This window comes from Peromyscus eremicus, chromosome 2 (genome assembly GCF_949786415.1).
Source record: "Peromyscus eremicus chromosome 2, PerEre_H2_v1, whole genome shotgun sequence".
In the NCBI taxonomy this organism is placed as follows: Eukaryota; Metazoa; Chordata; class Mammalia; order Rodentia; family Cricetidae; genus Peromyscus; species Peromyscus eremicus.
The window spans coordinates 118,081,458-118,100,302 of record NC_081417.1 but is presented as its reverse complement, the minus strand read 5'-3'; positions in this window follow the sequence as shown (position 1 = coordinate 118,100,302).

Sequence of the window (18,845 nt, the reverse complement as noted above, 5' to 3'; positions counted from 1 at the left end):
AACTCTTAATTTTATAATAGTATTTATTTATTTGTGTATATGTTCATGTGCAGGCACATACGTGCTAGAACAGATGTGTGGCAGAGCACAGCTCAGAGGTTAACTTTCTAGAGTGAGTTTCCACCTTCCATCTCCTTGAGACAGGGTCCTCATTTCTTCTGCACAGCATACTCTAGCCTGTCTAGCCCTGACTTCCACCTCTCCTTACAGATGCATACCACCACGTCTAGCTTTTTACAAGGATCCTGGGATTGAACTTGAGGCATAAGACTTGCATGCAAGCACTCATATTTACTGAGCCATCTCTCCCACCTATCATATATCTCTTAAACTAGCTTGATGAGTGGGCTACGAGTCTGAAGCAGGTGCTCCAGCTCCGGTCTGCAACAGATAGCCTTTTGGTCCTGGAGCATCCTGTTCAGTCTCTCCAGGTTTCCAATTTCTTCTTCTGTAGGACAAAAAAGCTAAATTTCAGACTTCTTTCTTCGTGTTTTCTCATTCTGTAATTAAGTTCTTATACTGGGGAGGAACATTGTTGCAGGAGATTTGTTTGTGTTGTTGCTCCAAGACCACCAATGGAATCAGGCTTGGGTTTGGAGGGCAGGGTCCACATTCAGCAGGCAGGAGTGGACTGTAGAGTTCTCTGGCAGATTCAGGGGAGATAGATGGACACACAAGAAGAATACAGATTGCCCCATAGGGATGGGTGAACCCTTTTGGAGCAAGAAGCCTAGACAGTACAGGTTGCCGATCATTTTCTCTGTTGCTCTGTGGACTATCAGGTTTTACCCTAATATCTGACTCCTGATCATTTTTTATAATTAAAACAATAAAAGAAAACACTATAGAATATGGTAACAACTGTGACTGAGCATTAAAAAAAATCTGTGCTGGTGGCCAGAAAAGAAAATGAAATACAACATTTGGGTTAAAATTGGACTTTTTTGTTGATTTTTGAGATGGGAGTCTCACTATGCAGCCCAGGCTGGCCTCAGCCTTGTGCTCGCTGCTTCAATCTCCCATGTGCTGCAAACACAGACATGTGTTTAACAAGTGCAATGCAACATTTTTTTTAACTACAGGAAAAACACAAATTTATAAAAGGGACAGTTCTTCCTATTGGTGTAAAATTCAAAATCAGTCTATAAACAAGACAAAGAACTACCTAAAATACAGTGCCTTTGCTAGAGACTTACAAGTTTTTCTAGGAAGCACACAAAGTCCTTCCTTCAATGGCTACTCATATCATCCATAAATTGCAGCATTCTTCTTGCTACTGACACAGAATGATTATTATCACTTGGTGAGCAATGTCAGTTTCCAAGGCACACCCAATATTTCTATTTATCCCTCCCAAAGCTCAGAGACTTTCCTTTCAGAAGAAAGTTACTGTCTGTACTGGTAAGTGACTCATGTGTGCTCAGAGCTTTATAACTGCGAAGTTCTTACTCTGCTTTTGGCCTGGCTTGTATTCTAAGTGGCAGACTTAGAAACTACTTGAAAGAGGGGGCATTTCAGGGTCAGATAAAAACCTGGTGCAAGAGAATCTCCCAGGAATCTATAAGGATGACCCCAGCTAAGAGTCTGAGCAATAGTGGATATGTTCCCTGACCTGGCCATCACCTGTGACCTAGCCCATCTGTCATCAGAGAGGCTTCATCCACCAACTGGTGGAAACAGATGCAGACTCACAGCCAAACATTAGGCAGAGTTCAGGGAATCCTATAGAAAATGGGGAGAAAAGATTGTAGGAGCCAGAGGGGTCAAGGACACCACAAAACTCACAGTATCATCTAACTGGGCTCATAGGGGCTCACAGAGACTGAATCAACAACAGGGAGCCTTCATGGGACTGACCTAGGCCCTCTGCATATATGTGACAGTAGTATAGCTTAGTGTCCTTGTGAGACTCCTAATAGTGGGCAAAGGAGCTGTCTCTGACTCTTTTGCTGGCTCTTGGGACCCTATTCATCATAATGGGTCACCTTCCCCAGCCTTAATACATGGGGAGATTCTTAGTCTTACTGACACTTGATATGCCATGTTTTGTTGATAGAGAGGCCTGCCTTTTTCTGAATAGAAATGGGGGAGGAGTGGATTTAGGGGGGAGGGGGTGCAGAGTGGAAAAGGGGGGGGGAACTACAGCCTAGATGTAAAATAAATAAATTTATTTAAAAATAAAAAGAAACAGGAAAAGGAACAAAATAGAAGTAAATTATATGAATCAAGTCTTGTTCTGAAGACTCAATAAAGGATAGCCATAGCTCATTGTGGGCCTCTCCCTCTGACTCAGACTCTAAAGACCAGGAGACCAGGCAGGAGTGGAGAGTTCTTGCTCTTGGCCTTTAAGTCAGTACTCCTAGACTCCCTCATTCATTCACTCACTCACTCACTCACTCACCCATTCACTAATTCATTCACTCACTCACTCACCCATTCACTCACTCACTCACCCACTCATTCACCAACAAGAGCAGAGGTGGCCCAGGGAGACAAAGCAGAAGAGGTTCTGGGCCAGAGCTTATGAGTTGAAGGCAACCACTCTGTGTCTTGCCTTCCACTTCCCCAACCAGAAGTGGAACTAGTCATACTAGATAATGGTAATTACATGTCAGTCACTGTCCTAAGTATATCATATTCATTGACTCACTTAAAGTTCACAACCATCAGTGAGGTAAACATCATTTTAATTCTCTTTTCATAGTTGAGAAAACTTAGGGGCAATGAGGTAAAAGAAAATGACAAACAGCACATGCTTAGGAAATAGAAATCTGGACAGCATACCTTCAGAATCAATGCACGTAGTTGCTATACTATACAGGTGGTAGACCAGTACTACACAGTATAACTTTCTACTCGTACTGATGTGTTCATGCTATCTAATATGAGAACTATGCCCAGGATTAGCCATTAGCCCTATCCAAATCTTGATGGTAAAATCATAGAAGTAAATTTTAACGAAGTTAATTAATTTAGATATAAATAACTACATGTGTTCAGTGGCTAGCACTTATGCCACATGCTTCTAAACTGCAAAATGTGGACAATGATGCTACAATCATCAGGAGTTCCAACATCTTAGACAGGAAGTGAAAATCTCCTCAGTAGAGTACCTGGCACAGATTATGCACTCAACACACATGAGCACTATTTTAAAGTTGCGAGGATTTAACAAATCTTCATTTGCAATTTCTTAGCTGAACTGTAGAAATCCAAAAAGCTCTGAAAATCAAGTTTGGTGTATGTACATTTTTATGCATATCAGGCTGTATATATTTAACTAACTTTAGCAGTGAAGTCTAAACTGCCAGAAGACTGCTTATAGTGAATTCTTATTTTATTGTATACTTTTACAACAGCACACATCAATGTATATGAGTAGGGATACTGCCTCAACCCCAGTGGGGTGTGGGTGTTACATATTAAATAATACATATATCATGTAGACTTCCTCAATTCTAAAACACCCCAGGATCCTAAGGTTTCAAACAGAGCATCATGGATGTGTGGCTGCATTTTTATACCAAGATAACAGTGACAGACGTGCAGAGAGAACAAAGCCAGCAAAAAGCTGAGTGTCCCCAGTCAAGTGGAAGCAAAGGTTGAGCTTGAAGCCTCTCTGGCTGAGGACAGCAGCCAGGCCTGACCATAGGACAGGGGAGCCTCCACAGCTGATTTCTTGTAGGGTCAGCCACACTTCAGTCATTGCTCCAGTAAGTGTCTTTAAATAGTCCTGCAGGGAAGGGGCAGGATACTCTTATTTACTGGATGACTGAGTTGTCCTAGATGTTCTTTGGGGATTTGGGGCTCACAGGACTCAGAGTCAGCTGCTTCCCTGTGTGGAGCTAGTCTTTGCTCACTTCTCTTCCCCCTTCCTCTATACCTTCCCCTCACGCCCCTGAATGCCAGGGATTTGGAAAAAAAAAATATCCACCTTCCAAATAGCTCCCTCATCCTAATAGCTGCCTTTGATACTTGAAATGTCTTGAACTGGCCTCATCCTTTGGGCTCTGGCATCTTAGCCTGTGGAGTTCCCCACTGGCAAGGCTACACAGGGAGGTAGAATCTGTGTGTGGTTTGGAGTAAGTCACTTAGATTCTCTTTGGAGTACAAACAGGGTGTACCTTACCTACACATGTACCAGAAAAATACCAGAGACACAGTGAGACCCTCGAGGAGCAGCTGGTGGCTTTCAGTGGGGCCCCTGTCATTGGGCCTGTACATATAAAAATGCAGTTGTCATTTTTTTCCAGTGTAGGAGAAAGGCATAGGTTTGGAATAAGCCTGATCTGGATTTGACTCACCTCTAAGGGACCTTATAGCCTGTGTCTCTGTTTGCATACTAGTTCAGGGAATAATGAGTCTTGGTGACATCCAAAAAGACTCATGGTGGTCTCACATATCTAGAGGCCCTAGGATAGCTGGCTCTAGTGGGTGCTTCTTTCTCCTGTGGGCCCCTCCCTTCTGCAAATAGCCAGTGGCACCAAAGTCTTTCAACTTCATCAGCCTAATAATTCTTAGCTGAGAATAATGGAATTAAATACTAAGATCAATGCAGAGGAGCCACACAGCCCTTCTTAATCATCATCTAAAATGACCACGCCATAGCCTGCAGCCACATCAAGGAAAACTCAGTGGGAGAAGACGCTGTGGACGAGATGCCATGCAGCCACTTCTTCCAAGAAGTAAGAGAGTAGCAAAGAGAGCCTTCGTCCTTAATGATGGGATATAATTCCAATTTTACAACTTAATTATGACTGCATGAAAAGGACAGCCTGAAAAACTAGGTGTAGGGTGGGGAGCTTCATCTCATTAGGTTCCCTGACACCTCATTAGGGACTCGGAAAAACATTCTGCTTCCAGGCAATTTTGCTACTATCTCGATTTTTCCCCCACATTTATCTAGCTCCATTTATTTGACTTGACATGAGGAGGAAAATGGGATCTTTGATTTTTTTCAGCTCATCAGCTAGCGCTTCTAGTTCCTACATTGAACCAGCTTTTTTGTGAGGTTATGATCACTGCCACCATAGGATCAGAGTTTCTAGAATGATCGTCCCAACACAGGTGTGCCATGACCCCAGACCCACATCTTCTCCACATCCAGGGAATCAACTCCCAAGCGTAGCATGGTGTCCAAGAACTCTTTATTTTTCAGACACAATTCTTACCTCTTTCTTTCAAGCTGTCTATTATGAATGTAACAAGGGGACTTGATGCCTCTGTGCCCAAGAGAAAGGGTTAGGTATTCATGTTCCCTTTTCTATACTTATTCTCCCACCTATGAAAATACCATGCATATAACTCCACATTTAAGTAAGATTCGGTTTTCTGTCAGCATGTTTGATTTTCCCCATCAGAACATTCTCCTCACCCCTTTGCACTGGTAGTACAAGGCATCCTGTCTAAAAGGGCAGCTGATATACGTATCTACTCACCCTCCCCACCTACGAGCCCTACCCTAGCTAACTCTGCATTTCTCATGAGTGCAACAAAAGGTTATCTCCACCAGTTGTAAGATATACTAGAAGCACTTGTTACTTCTGAGCTACCAAACCTGAGGAAACATGAAGGAATGGAAGACAGGGGAGAAAAAGGAGTGGAAAGAGGAGGGGAGGTGGAGAAATATTTATACTTTTCTAAATAAACCAAAGATTTAGAATTTTCTTTTAATAATATTGCTTTCGGGCCCTTCCTTGATCTTGAGTAGAAAAGGGTCACGTTAATATTACTGAATACCACGTACCCTCAAGTTTTTTCACAACCATGGCGTTTCACGGATAAAAAGAAAAGTAAGCATTGAGACACCATTCTGCAGCAGCAAATCAAGCAGGTGATCCTATCTATGCCAGATACAGGGCAGGGTGTTTTTGTTTTTGTTTTTTTAACACTTTCTGAGGTCTGCCAGTCTTTGCTTCACTTTGATATTCAACTTGACACCCACCATGGCCAAAGGAGAAAAGTCTACTGAGAACTAGAACAGAAAAGGATATCTTGGTGTCATCAGTATTAAACTGTTTGGAGATCTGCCACCCCTGTGCTGAACCTCCATGACATGCGTGTTGATGAACTGCCACACTGTGGCAAGGTGTTTCGAGTTACCAGACATGGGGTGGAGGGGTGTGTGGAATTTCCCGAAAGTTGCTAACTGTCAAAAGATAATGAGATGGCTTTGAGCAACTCTCTCCTTTTCATGTCTGTGTCCTTGCCTGTAGAGCAGCCAGGATTAAAATTATAAGTAAGTTACAAGTTAAAAGCAACCTCCCCTCACCTCCTATCTTTGTTTGATGGACCCAATGAGATGACATACTATGAAAAACAACTTGGTAAATCATAACCTAGTACAGGAATGAGACTGAGTTGTTATTGCCAATGGGCATCAGCTGAGGGTCAAACGTATGTTTTCACTTGAATCCTTTATATGAAGCAGACAGTTTCAGGACACAGTAGAGAGACTGCGCCTTGGAGACCAGTTGCCCTCTGTTAAAGAACTATCCCCCATCATTTCCTACCCAAGTGACCTGGCATGTATTTTATAATCTATCTGAGGCAAGGACTTGCCTACAATATGGAGGTAGCAGGGCACTGACAATCACTATTAAAAGTAAAGGTATTTATGAAAGATAGACAGACCTAACAAATTACACACACCCATTGAAATGAACTCCATATGTAACATAGAAGCTATGAGGTCAGAACGAAAACATAGTCTGAGCAGGCTCTGATGGTGACTATGAGCTTTCCAGGAAAGCTAAGTGGAGGAAGTATATTACAAAAGAATTTTTAAAAAAATCAGCAAATGATAGAAGTGAGATAATCTTATGGTCTTCCAGTCTCTCTCTATTCTGCTTTCCTGTGTCTGCCTTCTCCTCCTCTTTTCAGATCTCTTAAGGTGAAAAAGTTTGTCTTTACAGCATAACTCCCACCAAGGCAGGAAGAAATATACACTCCATATGGTCACCACCTCTCTCCAGATCTAGCCTGGAGCTAGTATCAGCAAGGTACTCCAAGGACAGGATGGCATCTAAGCCAAGATAAAAGACTCCACAAAAATAAGAATTCTTTCAGTTCCTCCGCTGAGTTTCTTTGAGTGTATTAGAACATGTCATTGAGGATAGGTAGAGGAACCGGATGGTCCCCTGCATCTCTGGTGTCTTCTTGGGGCAGGTTTTACTTAAGCCTTACTCTGAGAACATCTTTTAAACCATAGCCAAGTAAAGAATGATGAACTATAGCAGGATTTTCTAAGGTGAAGTAATTGTTGATGAGGGTGGGAGCAGGAGAGAGATGAATAATAGCTAAGTAGGTCAAAAGAAAAGTATTTTGGGAGCTCTCTTGTTCTTTTATCAAAATGGAAGCATTTCACCTTGACAAAGCTCTTTGGTTTTAGGCAGCCTTGTAATTTACCCTCTTAGAATATATTGCTACCCTTTGTTCTCTAAAATCATGTGGTGTGAGTGACAAGATCTTCCAGGGGTCCGGGCCTCCCTTGTGAACTGTGTGATCTCAAACCAGGCATTTGGAGTCTTTGGTCCAAAAAGTTGCCATTTGTAAAAGGAGGGAGCAGGACTAATTGGTGTTAGCCTCTTCCACTTGATGCTCACAAATAAAATCTTCTTCAATTCATGCCCGAGACTGTGTACTTAGTACTGGGGCAGAGAAGGGGAAGACAATTATGAATCTCAGGCTAGGCTGTGTGTGCCAGTCAGATATGATAGCAGAAGGCAGCCATAGCAAGCAACAAACATCTACTGTGTGTGACATCATATGCTATTATTAGATTTACTTGGTTGCTTTCTGAGACAGAGTCTTTATGTATTTTACAGGTTAGCCTTGAATTAGTAATCCTCCTGCCTCAGCCTCCCAAGTGCCGAGATGACAGGCACGTGTCACCATGCTAGCCTTTGTTAGACTCTCAACATCTATGTTCTTGCTTGAACCATCCCATCTGCTTGTGAAGTGTTGGAGTGTGAAGGGTGTTATCTACCTGGTTCCTCTCCTTCCCATCCAGAACCAGGTGAGAAATGCATCCAGTGTGTTATTTCTGACAAAGCTAGACTGCAGAAAATGCCATCCTGGGACCAGGATGAAGCCTGTTGCATCTTTCACCCCAGGGACTCTCTTAAAGAGAGGACTTCTATATGGAGGCAAGTAAAGAATGAACATGGGTGTTCTGGAAACTTGCTGAGAGGCTGGTTTTGGTGTGACACACTCACCAAGCCCAGTCAGCAGAGGAGACAATCTGGCCTGTCAGAGGCCCACAAGGGCAAGACAGAGAAAGCAGAGGCTCCTATCCTTTCTCTCTGAAGACAGGATAGAAGCTCTGTCTACTTATGGAAATGTGGGCCCCATGCAGGATACAAACTACTGCAAACTAAGATTAATTACACACATAAGTACTTAGAGTTCTCAACCTTACTAATGCTGCAACGCTTTAATACAGTTCCTCATGCTGTGGTGACCCCCACCATAAAATTATTTCATTGCTACTTTGTAACTGCAATTTTGTTACTGTTACGATTTGTAATGTAAATACCTGAAATGCAGGATCTCTGATATTCCACCCCAAAAGGGTCATGACCCACAGGTTGAGAACCACTGGCATAGAAGGCTCAGTTACAGTGCTCAAGGTGGCCCAGCTGAGAAGAAGCAGGTCAACATTTGCACCTGCCAAGTTCCTTCCTCTTCTCACTCTACTGCATGAAACCATGTGAAAGCACGCAAAGTGTGGTGCAAAATACTCAGTGGCATGTGCATCGAATGAATGGTAGAAATGGCATAGACTATTTTAAAACATGTAGTGTAAACATCTAGGTTTTCACAGTAACTTGTCATCTCAGCATCTCAGTTACTGTGACTATATATATGCATACAGACGTATGAGTATGTGTTTATATAGCAGCATCCTGTGGCAGTACGATCTGAGAGGCACATAAACAGGGAAATAAGAGGGTTGCTATAAAATTATATGTTATATACACCCATATATAATCTTAGATTTATATATATATATAATTCCCAAGACCTTATTTTCCCTCTCTTAGGAACTCATACAGAAATGAGCAACTGTAGACTTTCACACTAGTATTCTAAGATGTCTATTACCCTTAAAAATACATAGCATGTTGACCTCATCCCTGCTTTTTAAAATACATTTTCATCGTCGTGTCTTGATTGTCAGCATTGGTTGCTGCACAGGGCTGTGATGTAGTGCTGGAGTAGGAGATGTGTCATGTCTAAGGAGTGGTGAGCTTCCTACATCTCCAAGACCAGCTTTGCCAGGATACATGTCTCCTAAGTGATACTAGGACATCTCTACCTGCTTTCATACATTTTCATAGTCTCGATGAGTTACATGTAGGGAGTTACTTATGAGGAAACAGGAGATAAACAATTAAATATTGCATATTTGACTTCTCCAGGGAGTCTCCTCACATTGATAGAAGTGAACAAGCCATCGTGGTAGTTTAAGAATGTGGACTGTGGAGTCAGGTAGGACTTGCCACTTGTTAGCCATGTGCCCTTGAACAAGTGTCTTTGCCTTTCTGGACCTTTGCTGCAGAACTAATGACAACACCTTCCTCATGAGAGGTGTTCTAAACTTTGACATGCACCTAAGGTAATTAGCTATAGAACCAGCACATACCAAAATACTGCCTGTTGCTATCCATTGCTAGACCAAGGCCAAGATGCCTGCCGAGAAGCAGGAAATTTGGAAGAGAACCACAAAAGCTTCTTGATACTTCTCTCCCTCCCCAGTAAGGCAAGTAGTCAGAATGAACCAGTGGCTGCTACCACATGAGGTACACGGTATGGTGGTAACAGACTGCTCTAGAACCATTTAACACCAGTGCTTCTCAACCTTCTTAATGCTGAGACCCTTTAATAGAGTTCATCATGCTGGGGTGACCCCCAACCACAAAATTATTTTCATTGCTACCTCATAGCTGTAATTCTGCTACTGCTATGAATTGTAATGTAAATATCTGTATTTTCTGATGGTCTTAGGCAGCCCCTGTGAAAGGGCCATTTGACCCTCAAAGGGGTCTCAACCAATAGGTTGAGAACCACTGATTTATCACTGTTCACTGTCATCATCATTATTAATATTTCTAGTTACCTTTATTTAGTTATTTTGTGTCGGGGGAGGTACATGTGTTGTGAGGTGTGTATGGAGGTCAAAGGACAACTTTTGTCATCAGTTCTCTCCTCCCACCCTGTGGGACAAGGAGAAGGAACTCTGGTCTTCAGGCTCAGTGGTAATCTGTTAAGTCAGCTAACAGGTGCTCATCATTAACATTTTAATCAAGAGGGAGTCAAGAGCCCATTTTCTTATTTTTCTGGCATTCTTATGTTGTAACAAAAGAGGGAAGTTATAAATTAGTGCAAAATAAGGCATCTTACCAGGAACTCGTGTTGACTAAAATATCAATTTGTTCGTGGTGCACTGAGAAGAAAATTTCAATAATCTGGAAACCAACAGCACAGAGATGCCACACTGTTAGGAATGGCATCTTTAGATGGTTCTGCATTTTTATTGAGCTTTTAATCACTATAATGTTAAAAGCACGAATTTTGGCTTTGTTGCATTTGAAATTCTGTATATTTTACCCTGATTGAATTTAGTTAGGACTTTATGGGTGTTCCTTTCACTCTAAGTCTCCGTTAAACAAGTACAAAGGGGATGTTAATGATAACAATATTGATAACATTTATAGAGAGCTTATGTTGTCTGTGGGACAGGTAAGCACACCCTCTGTTGCTGATCACTGAGGGTGTACATTAGGTACACCCAGCCTACTTTACTGATAGGAATACCACCAAAGTGAGGGAACACAGAGTGTCATTAACCGATGCTTTGGAGGAGGCTCCAGGAAAGGTCATGTCTTGACCTTAGAGGGGCACTTCTAGAACTCAGGTTACTCCACCACTCTGACTCCATGAAAAGGGACTTTTAGATCTCACACTGACTTGCTTCTGGCATGAAATTATTCTGGCTTTTTTTTTTTTCCATAGAGGATGCTATACCAAAAGAAAGGGCCTTAACTGTTAGGGCTGCCTGTTGCTACCCAGTGCTAGACCAAGGCCAAGGTGCCTGCAGGGAAGCAGGAAATTCGGGAGAGAACCACAAAATCTTCTTGATACTTCTCTCCCTCCCCAGTAAGGCAATCTCCAGACCTCCAGCAGGCAGGCACAGGCTGTGAGAAGTTGTTTGAGGCTGCTCCAGAGCCTGCAAGCCTTCCAGAATACAGAGATATCAAGCACAGTGGATCCAGGACCACTGGGAAGGGTCGGGAAGGGGCTCATCTTCAGCAACACCTTGGCTTTAAAGTAGATAGACATGCTCCTCTCCATCATTGCAGACAAGGATCTGAGAGGATGTGCTTGTCCCCTGTGTGAGAAGTGGAACACCGATCTATCTACCCACATTCCTTAAAGGAGTAGCCAGTTTCCTGTTTGCTCCCAAGCCCTGACTATGTGACAGGATAATGTGCACAGGGTTGGCTTCTCTGAGCCCCTCCCACATGGAAAAAACCCATCACAGCAAAGATGTTGGATGCACACATGCAGCCTGCAGAGATGGGAGTAGAGGACCCTGTCCTCCAGGATGACATAATTAAAGTGGATTAGCATAACCCGGATATCAGCTCTGACCTTCCTGCCCTTTAATAATGTGAACTCAATTTCCTGACCCTCAATTCAAAATCCAACTGAGGACTTCTCCCCCCCTACACACACACACACACACACACACACACACACACACACACACAAACACATTCTCATGAGCTTATAGTCTCTCAGGCATTATCTCTATTTACATATCAAAACAGAGATCATTATTAGTTCTTCTTTAAAACTGAAAACAAGCCTGTGTCCTATTTTTCATTCTTGGCATTGAAGCTGCCACATTTGGGGAAATAACCTGGTTTGGCATGCCATGGCTTCATAGTCTAGTTGCATGTCTTTTTCTTTCATATTTTAAAAACATTATCCATCCTTTCTCAGCTACTCATCTTACTGTCTTTTAAAAGAATATGTGTATTTTTGGAAGGGGGATAGATGTGCATACATACAACAGATCCATTTGTGTTGGTCTGAGGACAACTCATGAGAATCAGTTCTCTCCTTCTACCATGTGGGTCCCCAGGGAATAAACTTAGGTCATCAAGCTTGGTAGCAAGTTCCTTTAGCCACTGGGCCATATTGCCAGCCCTCCATCATGCATCTTATACCTGTCCTTGGTTAGCAGCGTCCCACTGGCTGTGGGTACATCTCTCTTTTGCTGTGGCAGCTTTATTTCCTTCAGTCACTATCTTCTTCACCTGATCAACCCCTAACATCACCTCCCAGAGCATCATCTCAGAATGCTAGTCTCCCTCCCGAAGTCCCTGGCATTGCCTGGTCTGGCATATCTGGACTTCCTCCCCAGACACCTGCAGCCCTCTTCTGTAACCACACGGGGCGCCAGATGGAGCGTGAATTCTAATTGGTCTTTGTGGTGATATATTGTGTCCCCCAAAATATTGTGTACCCTAATAAAGCTTATCTGAGGATCAGAGGGAAAAGCCAGCCACTATATTAAACATAGAAGTCAGGCAATGATAGCATATGCCTTTTATCCTAGCATTCCAGAGGCAGAGATTCACCTGGATCTCTGTGAGTTCAAGGCCACACTGGGGAACAGAACCAGGCATGATGACACACACCTTTAATCCCAGTACTAACCATAAAGGTCTGGAGGTCTGTACAGACAGATAGGAAGTGATGTAGCTGGGTGGAGAGAGTAAATGAGATTGCAGAACACAAAGGCATAAAGGCGTGGGTATACAGGAAGTAGGTCTCTTTGGAGACTGAGGCCTGGTAAGATGAGTCTGGTGTGGCTTTTCCAATTCCTCTGATCTCTCAGGTTTTAACCTTAATATCTGGCTCTGGGTTTTTTTATTAAGACTGTTTAGCAGTTTGTCTTACAGGCCTTGATGATAAAAGCCCAGAGTCAGATGTTGGGGTAAATGCTGAAAGATCAGAGAAGTAAAGGAACAGCCATAGTCACCTCTTACCTCTCCGAATCCTCCTACTGAAAAGGGGCCAAGCTCCTGTCTCTGCCTACCTTATATTCCTCTCTCCACCCAGCCATATCATTTCCTGTCTCCTGTCTGTACAGACCTACAGACCTCCATGGTTAACAAATGGCTAGCTCCACCCTCTGATCTTCAGAAAGCTTTATTTGTTAGAGCACAAGCAAAATATCACCACATTTCCCTTTTTTGTCTAAAATTTAAAAAAAGGTTATAACTAATATAAGAAAAACTATATACAATAACTATGTACATACAGACAGACAATAATTACATCAACAATGTTGAGTCCGTTAACATTTGGCAAATTCAGAGAAAATACTCCATTATCTATCTACCTTATCCTGGTGAGTCCAAAGTGTTGTACCTAATTCACTTTCTATCCTAACTTGCATTACCAACCCAAAACTATCTTTAGATGTCTCTTAATCCTGTACACTTTACACCTTTTAGTGAATTTCTTTTCTGACCTTGTTAACAAGGAAAACTATAACTAGTCTTTCATCTCTTCTTGAACAAGTCCTCTCTCTTTCTGCCTTTTTGGCTCTCTCTCACACCCTGAGCTGGAAGCTCCTTGAGGGTAGAGAAGCCTCCCTGGCCTGTACCTGCCTGGAGGTATCTAGGATAAATGCCCCATACCTGCTTCTCTTCTTAATTCATTTAAATAGCAACTGAAGGTAAGTTGATGGAATTTTTTTCTTTCAGTTGTTGAGAGACCTTTTATCCTCATTCAAGGACTTCAACTGCTTTTCAAATACATGAAGTTCCTAAACAAACAAGGCCCCTCTGAGTCAGCACAAGTCACTCTGTTAAGTGTTCAAGTGTTAGCCTTTGACGCAGCCACTCCTGGCAGGCAGCTAGCTGGCCTCATGGATCAGTGATTGCAATTAATCACAAGGCTGACAATAACATCGCCAATTTCTCCTCCCCGGCTTTTCAATTACTCCTTTTTTCATGTTCTCCCTTTCTTCCTAGGCTTTCTTCCATACTCAAGGCACACATAGTCCTCATCTTCAACAGGCCTCTAGTTCCAGGAGTAGATAGTTATGTAACATTAGGCCATCACTTGTCCAATCTGAACTTTATTTGACTTAGTTATTACATAAAGTCGTGTTTTTGCTCATTCACATTGTAATGGCAGCATACCTTAAAAAAGACAGTTTGTAAATGATAGGAATTTACTGTCCTACCCCTGAGACTGAAGTCCGTGGTCAAGGTGCCAGCTGGCTTGGTGTCTGGGAAAGGCTTACTGTCTACTTGCAAGATGGCTCCTCCTTACATCATTCTCATAGGAAGAGACACACCCATTATCCTCATATGATAGTGGAGATCTAAGGGCCAAGAAGCAATCTGGGGCCTTTATTCCCATTTAGGAGACCCGAGTCCTCATGATCTATCTTTAAACATCATCACTTTGGGGTTAAAGTTTCAATCCATGGATTTTAAAAGGACACAAATGTCCAAGTTTTAGCAGGTAAGACACAAGATGAAGGTGCGTTGTTAAATCAAAATCTAGGAGACAGATGGCACCTGGTCAGCAAAGCTGGACCAAGAATCTGTCTTCCTGCGGAGAAGAGGCCTAAAAGAGTTCTTGCACCAGCAGGAACCCACTCCACAACCTCATTCCCTGCCTTCATTCTCTAAGCCTCTGGGTTTTGTTGAGGACAGGAAACTGTCTCCCCACAGGGCTGCTGCAAGTCAGAAGAGACAATGAGGACACAGGAGTTCTAAAATATCGACTCATGATGTCTACACTGTTGTCTTTCTACACCAAACCACACACAAAACGGAAAATGTCAGGTGGCATCAACCATTTACCTACCAGTATGGATCCAGAAACCTGGCGCTAAAGAAGCTGGTGGGTGATAGAGTACAAAGGTTCTGTAGCCCAAACAGTTTCAGAAATATGGAATAACAAGGGTAGTTGATTTATTTACCAAAATGGAGCTAGACTAGTTGCTTCCTCTGAATGTAGAACGGCTTTTTTTTTTTTTTTTTTTTTTTTTTTTGCAAAGTTTCTTAATTCCCTTAAGTCACTGTAATGGGTTAATCTTCATTGTCAACTGGGCTGGCCTGGAATTATTCAGAAATTTATTTTATTTTTATTTATGTGTATCTCTCCCTCTCTCTCCCCAACTCCATGAACACATGCGCACACGCGCGCGTGTGTGTGTGTGTGTGTGTGTGTATGTGTGTGTATGTGTGTGTATGTGTGTGTGTATGTGTGTATGTGTGCACATCAAGACCAGAGTAGGGTGTTGGATTCCCTAAAGCAGGAGTCACAGGCACTTAGAAGCTGCCCAGTGTGGGTTGTGAGGACTGAACTTGGGTTGTTTGAGAGAAAAACAGGCACTCTTAACTTACCTTCCCAACCCCTTGAATCACCTCTGGATTAATGGAAGAAGGAAGGCCTAGCCTGAATGAGGGGGAGGAGCAAAGTACCATCCCATTGGCTTTAGTCATGTGACTCATCACAGAGATGAGAAAAGTAACCAATAGAGGTACAGATCCCTTTGACCATCCAGAGCATCAGACAGGCAGTGCTTGGGAAATGCTGCCTTCAAGTAAAGGAAAAATGTGTTGTAGAATTTGGGACATGGCTGAGGGATTTAGGATCCTGGGACAAATGAGAGGTGCTTCCCTCACTTTGTCTTAGGACAGATAGTCACATGCCATGGAATGCTGAGAGTAACTGCGACTTGGAATCAGGAACCCTGGGCTGCAGTCTTCACTCTGCTACCAAACTCTTGCGTATTTGGAGGCCAGTTAATCTCCTGCTCAGAGACTGGATTTGTTCATATGTAGAAGCAGGGCTGGGCAGCTAAATATCACAACCACCAGAGACCAGGCATGACTGTTCCAATCACTGCAACAAAGTGTTTGCTGAGAGAGAAGAACAGGAAGGCCATGACAGCATGCATATTTGATGTCACAGTAAAACAGCAGTCCCCAGTTCTCAGATAATGGATTCAGGAGCAGGTGGCCTGGAATTAAAGGTCTCCTGGTAGCAATACCCCTGGTAATAGGGCAAACTAAGGTAAGTAATTATATAATATAAATAATATATATAAAAAGAAGAACATTTATAGAGAAGGTGCCTTCACTACTCACCACATAGTTTTTTCTCTCTAACACCTCAAGGGAGGTATATGACTTAGCCATCACTCCTTCTGGAAGTAAAGTCACTCTCCATGTGGTCTGAGTGTTTTCTTGGGTCCTCCAGCATTCATGTCCTCCAGCTGCATGTCTGTCCACAGCACATCAGACACTGAGGTCAGTGTCCAATGTCCTCTCCATACCCAGGGCTGCATTAACACCAGACTGCACTTGTTGGAAAAGCTATTGGCAGCCAGGCTCTTGAAATGACAGATTTATAATGTGCAGAAGCCATTTGTGAAGTTTCACATTTGCATTTCCTACTCTGCTGGTGATAGATTGAAAGCATTAGCTTCAAAGCCAGTAAAACCCAGAGGCTGGATGGAATTCAAATCCACTGAAATCTACTGCATGCAACAAGTACTCTCTCAACACCTACTAGCATCGCTCACAAGGCAGAAAGGAGACTTACCTTTATCCTGGTTATCAGGACTCACTGACTTCCCAAAACAGCCGCCCCCTTTAATCCTGACTATTTGCCATTAATGACAACATCTGACAGGTAAGAGATACTGAGAAGGAGATAACTTACTAAATACCACAAATAAGTGCAGAATCCAGAATTTGATACTACACTTGTCTGATTCTAAACCCTGAGTTTTCTACTAAAACCAAGCTGCCTTCTCAGATCCAAATGAAAAGCAGATCATCACTGTTGCCCCCAGGAGCCAGTGCTGGCAGGAAGTGACAGCCCAGGAAGGGCCCCAAAGTAGAAAGTGAACAGAATGAGTGTGTGTGTTGGTTTGCTGTGGTCTCTGAGAAAAAATAACAAAACTGAGTACTTGTGTATGCATATATATTTTTAAACACCAGTTTAAAAAGATGCTGAAAATAAAGGAGAGTTAATGGCTCAGCCCTAAAAGAGATATCTACACCCCCAGGGCTCAGAGAATGCTGAAGGTGGGGAAGAAGGGGTCTAAGAACCAGAAGATTTGGAGAAAGGTTGTGAAATGCCGTCTTTGAATCACAACATGACCATGGCAATCATGAACTCACAGCAACTGTGCCTACTGGAACCGGGATCATACTGCCTCATAGCCAGCAAGGGATGGGGAAGGAACTCATGGGGCCCTCCCACTTACTAATTATTAGCAACTAACAGATTCTGGGAGCAATTGAGGCATAGTATACAGTTACACAGCTACTGTTAAGCACACCAGGCTCTGGTGGATAGTTCTAAACCCATGGTCACATAGACAGCCCTGGTTAAACTCTGTGGAAAACAAAACAAAACAAAAAGTCGTGAACACAGGAAGGCGATTTGTAAGAAAGAATTTGGGGATGGCAGAGATAGAAGGGAAATAAGAGAGGGTACCAAAGGAAGCCATCAGAATGCATTACATACTGCATGAAACTGTGAAAGACCAAAATTTATTGAAAGAAATAGATAAACACATATGTACTTTTTCACCACAAGGAATCACAGAAGCATACAACTACAATCTTCAAGAGTCCCTGCGACTCATATTGTCTAAGTTGACTATTTAAAGACAATGACAGGGATTTTCAGATACCTTAAATGCTTTGTCTCTTTGTCTGAGGTCACAATACTAACGGAAGTTGACCTGGACCCTGTTCTGCTTCTTTGTCCATGGCATAGCATATCCAATTATACTGCTTTTGGCACTTGAGTTGAGTCCAAGACAGTAAGTATTTCATTTATATTAACGCATCCCCCATCCATTTATCTATTTACCCTCCATCTATCTGCCTACCTTCTATATATTCACTTACTTCACCATTCATCTACCATCCAACAGCCCCATTCATCCAACTTCCATCTATCCACAATCTTTCATCCATTCATGTAACATTAGCTACCCTATTTATCTACTTTCCATTTTCCTCAAGGTCTCTCATCTATCCATTCACCCATGGCCTTGTCCTATTTAATCCAGAACCCAAGCTTTTTATTTGTTGTAGCAGTTCCTAGGGCTCTTGGGTCTCAATCTAAAACTAGCTTAAAATGACTTCTTAAACAGTCTGCACTCCAAAGACAAAGGACTAACTCCTTGTTATGGAGGTCAGAAAAGTTTCCTAGAATAGACTTTCTACCCCCAAAAGATAGGATCCTGGGATACAGAGGACTGCTGAAGTCGTTGCCAGGGAAACATGTAGCTTACATGATGACATAGAGGCAAGAAGCAAGGTCAGGGTTCAGGGAAGAGCTAGTGGACAATGCTGATGGTGTGCTGAGGTGGGACAGGTGTGGTACAGGACCCTGGGAGATACAGAAAGCCCACAAAAGGCGTGAGCAGCAAGATGGGGCAATAACATCTGTGTATAACATCTGTGCCTTCAAGCTACTCAGTCTGAGGGTGAGAAACATAATGGCTTGAAGGAAGATGGTGATTTTAGCAGAAAGTGATAAAGTGTCTCCTCCAGAGAAGAGGGAAGGGGGACTGAGTTCCTAGTGGGAATAGGGTAGTAGTGGGAATGAAACAGAGAAGAAGAGTATGAAAGATGAAGGGATGTGATGAACAGGTGTGTGGGTGGATAGATGGGTGGAGGTAGACAGGTGGGTGGATGAAGGGATGGTGCTCAGGCTGTGTCTTCTCCAGAGGGATATGTCTCCCCTCTTTTGAACTCCACCAAGACTTTCCCCACCCC